This window comes from Cucurbita maxima, unplaced genomic scaffold (genome assembly GCF_002738345.1).
Source record: "Cucurbita maxima cultivar Rimu unplaced genomic scaffold, Cmax_1.0 Cma_Scf00511, whole genome shotgun sequence".
Classification (NCBI taxonomy): domain Eukaryota; kingdom Viridiplantae; phylum Streptophyta; class Magnoliopsida; order Cucurbitales; family Cucurbitaceae; genus Cucurbita; species Cucurbita maxima.
The window spans coordinates 17,664-22,399 of NW_019272527.1; positions in this window are offsets into that span (position 1 = coordinate 17,664).

Sequence of the window (4,736 nt, forward strand, 5' to 3'; positions counted from 1 at the left end):
GAGACCCCTACTCTCTCTAGTCAAAATGTTAGTGCTTGATGATTTATAATAAAATGTAGAAGAAAAGGAGTGTATGAAACAGTAAAAAGGTGCTTAAAATCAAAACCCTAATCCGGGACCATTTGAAGCATGTTTTAAAAAAACTGTAACGATCGATGTTTTTCGAAAGTTTCCTTAGGAATGATCGAGCTCGATGATTTTGAATAAAATGTCGAAGAAAAGGAGGGTATAAAACAGTAAAATAGTGCTTGAAATCGAAATCCTAATCCGGAACGTTTCGATAAAAAAAAAAAAAAAAAAAAAAAAAGGAGTGTATAAAAAATCGAAACCCTAATTTTCGACATTCTTTTCTAAATCATCAAGGTTGATCATTCACCAAGAAAATTTTGAAAAACATCAACCGTTACTCATTATTTTTAGCACGTGCTTCAAAAGTCCGGAATTAAGTTTTTCGAAATTCTCTTGGGGAATTTTCAACCTTGATGATTTAGAATAGAATGTCGAAGAAAAGGAGTGTATAAAACAGCAAAAAAATGTTTAAAATCGAAACCCAAATTTTATTACCATTTCCTACATTTTCGACCCTTGTAAAGTTGTTTTTGATCTTTTTTAGGGCATTTTAAGTCGGTTCAGACTCCTATTTGCTCAAATTTTGATATTTTTTTTTACCTAAAATTAGGAGCAATCAATATGTTTAGCTAAACTAAGTTTAATAATATGTCCTAAGAACACCTATAAAATAGTTAGGGAATCTAGGCCAAACAAGCGAGTGACTCTACCTTTGTTGGTTGGAAGGATCGTATGATGCTCTACCTTTGTTGGTTGGAAGGATCGTATGATGAAGCATGCCTGCCCTGCGCCCCTACATGCACAAAATTAGGAATGTTATGCGATTTAAAGTATGTTATGTGATGACCTATGATGCCATGGTATGAATGTGTGTGATGCCATGCTACGTCATGATATGTAATGCCATGTGAAGCCATGTTATGAATGTGTGTGATATAAGTCATGATAAGTACTATTCATACATGATTCATGTGTGTACTATGACATGAATCGAAGGAAAAACGAAATGATTCTTATTATATACTATGATTTTAAGCTATGGGGGACCTCATGCATTCATCAATGTCATGTGCATAAGGATATTTCCTCGTTATGTTATGTTCGTACAGACGCGTACCTTCGATATTTTTGTTCATCATCATATCATGTGAGCCTTTCACTCTGTGGTGTCCGGCGACGCATTAGCATGTTTAGCTCGATGAAGTCAGACCCCCAGGGGAACGTATACGAGTCCGCCTGCTAGGTCCATGTGTGCGTGCGTGGGCCGTGTATGGGGAAGTATCACACATCCAACCCTACCTAAACTGGAAGGAACGTAAGCTCATGATACATTGTTTTAAAAGATAGGTTCCATCATGTATGTGTACGTTTGCATTACCTGTCTCCAACAATGAGGTTACTTACTGCGTATTTACTAAAATACTTAAGCTACATGCTATCCTCATGTTTCATGTAAAGGTAAAGCGTCCATGCACGGATAACGATGAATGATGGAATGGTCATGGAAGCTGAGATAGGACGGTAATATGCATTGTTTTCAAGTAATAGTTCCATAGGTAGCTTTCCATTTTCATTCTAAAAATCTATGTTAATGTTTTATTTTGACGATGTTATTATTTTTATTTATTGTTTTAAATTAAACATATAAGTTCATGGCTTCTTGTTTTATTTAGATTTTCGCATATGTTATTAAAGACATGCATGTAATGACATCCGTGATCTAGGTAAGAAAATTAGGGGCATTACACTATTACTTAGACAAGTTAGAGTAACCTCATAAACCTTACTTCCTCAAACTACCATTTCATTTATGTCGGCTAAATTGATTTTTTAAAGTTAATTATGAGATTTTTAAAATAATTAAAAGAACTAATCCAACTGAGTCAACTCAGCTCCTAAGCAGAGATATTTCCTTTCAATCAACTAAAATACCCTCATCTATCATAGAGTTTGGTTACAGTCAATTTTTATTTCAAGTTCATTGTTATTAATTATTATATTATTGAATGAAATTAATTTTAAGCTAGGTTTTTAATTATATCACAAACTAATTTACTTTAGGAATAATCTTGATATTTTACTATTTTCAACGGTCTAAAACAAAAGAATATCGATAATGCCCCTATTTTTTTTAGGATAATTAGTGACGTTACCCTAGCATGCTTTAATCACATATGCCTAAATTCATAATAAATACTTTTAAAATAAAGTCATTGACTTACATATTCAGTTCAAAACATAAATAAATATAACATGGATTTTAACATAAAACAAATGGGCATAAAACACCAACCAACTACTAATTAAATTCAATGCTACTGTTCTATCATGATCTATCCAAACTCCCATGGTCTTTTCAGTGTTCACCGTCATTCGTGCATGAGAGTTTTGCCTTTACTTAAAAAATATAAGGTAACATGTGACTTGGGTATTTTAAGAAATTCTCGGTAAGTCAACCCACTATTGGAGTTAGCAATGCAGTCACACACAATACATGATTGAGATCTATCTTTTAAAACCGTAACATGACCTTAGGCTCTTTCTAGTTTCAGATAGGGTTTGATGCATGGTACTTTTTCACTCACGGCCCACGTACACGCTCAAGGACCCACTAGGCGGGGTCGTATACGTACCCCTTGGGCCTGACTTGGTTGGGACAATATATTACACGTCACTGAATGCCTCAGAAAAGGAAAGACCCACATGATATCATGACAAACATAAATATCGAAGGTACGCATCCGTACTAGCATAACATTACGGGGAAGTATCCCGATGTACATGACATACATACATGCATGAGGTCCCATGCTTTTCATTCCCAACATAATAGTTGTTTCATTTCGTTTCTCTTTTCCTCCGTAACATATTTCATATATGGATCATGTATACGTGGTATATATCACGTAATCCATCACATAACTTATATGGCAAGACATAACATTTCATACATGACATTTCATTTCATTCATAATATAGTGTAATGGATATCGCATGCATACCTGGCAATACAAAGAGCAAATAAGCATCACATAATTAATATGATACATGCACCATCATACATAAACCAATTAGCTAACTCCAACAGTAAGACCACTTACGAGGTTGGCCTTGGCCGAAGTTACTAATTACTCGATAGCCACTTCGAAAACTATATTCCAATGCTTAATTCTCACCTATATCAATTCATATAACATACTTGCATATAAACCTCTTAACCTAACTAAACATGATGATTATTTCTCACATAAGTCCTAAAACTAACTAAATTTCTCACATAAGTCCTAAAACTAACTAAATTTGGGTAAACAAGAGTTAAATAAGGCAAAAATTATTTTAGGAATGTCGAAAACTTAGGAAATGGTATATAATTTTTATACGAGCCGTCTAAGCTGAGAAGCCGAGTCGCCAAGCCTAGTCGACCGCGCCGCCAAGCCGAGCTGACGCGGGAATGAGGCGGGTCATTATTCAAGTTAAGCGCGGGCTGTATGGGATGGGTTGAGGCACACTGGGCTGATACGTTCCGAGCTGGACTGCATGTATTGGGCCGTGGACGTTGTAGAAGTGTGGTTCACCCGTAGCAGAGGCCCGAGAGCGATACGACAACCTAAAATCCAAAGATTTGTCTCCCTTACCTGCCCAGTGCCGTAAATGTGTGGATTTGGATGTGTGAATGAGGGGTGAGAGATGAGAATTTAAGGGAGGGTCGTGTTTGTTACTATTGCAAAAATAATGCCCCCAGAAAATCGCGAGATATCGGACCAGATTTAAATATATACATATATATATTTTAATTCCAAACCATTACATTATCTCAAAGTCTAATTCTATTGGAAAAAATTAAATTTAATTTTAAGCGGTTTGAAACATGAAAAATGTAAACTCGTGAATGTGATTTTTGTATGGATAGTCGAATATATTTTGGGACTTTTCCTAAATGGATTAATGCAATGTCGAGAATTCAGGGATACAATACTTTCTATGACCGACTTTTCATGATGAAATTTTTATGACATTCTAACTTAAAGTTAAAAGACAAAAACTTAAATTTAATTCTTCGAAAATACTTAAAGAATCAATTTTGCAAATCACATATTACGAATATGAATTTAAATGTTTGCCCTATGACAACCTTACTTCAACAATAATTATTTTAGCGTATTTAAAATATATTAATTATTTTATTAATGTATTATAATACCATTTTTTTTTTGTTTTTTTTTTTATTTTTTTTTATTTTTTTATGAGTTGATGTATACCATGTATTAAATATTAATTTGAACCTTTAAACAAAACATTTTTTTATATTTAATACGTTTATGAAACTACATATTATATTGTCAATTATTTAAATTCTTCACTTAATCAATTACCATTCACTAATTATATGTCACTCCACGATAAATTTAGAGTTGCATTCCTATACGCTGCACGACGAGTTGTCATAGATGAAATTATTACTAGGTCCTTGAAGAGCGGATTGCAATTATGGTTAGGTCAAAAGTTTGTTTTGCCCTCGTAACTAAGTACCACAAATCCTTGAAAGAACAATGGCTCATGATCCAACCAAGATAAGAGGGTAGAGACCTTTATCCAAGTTAGAAAACTACTCATCTACCTACTTTATATGAAAATAAGTGAATTAAATCTCATAAGATATGTTCTCA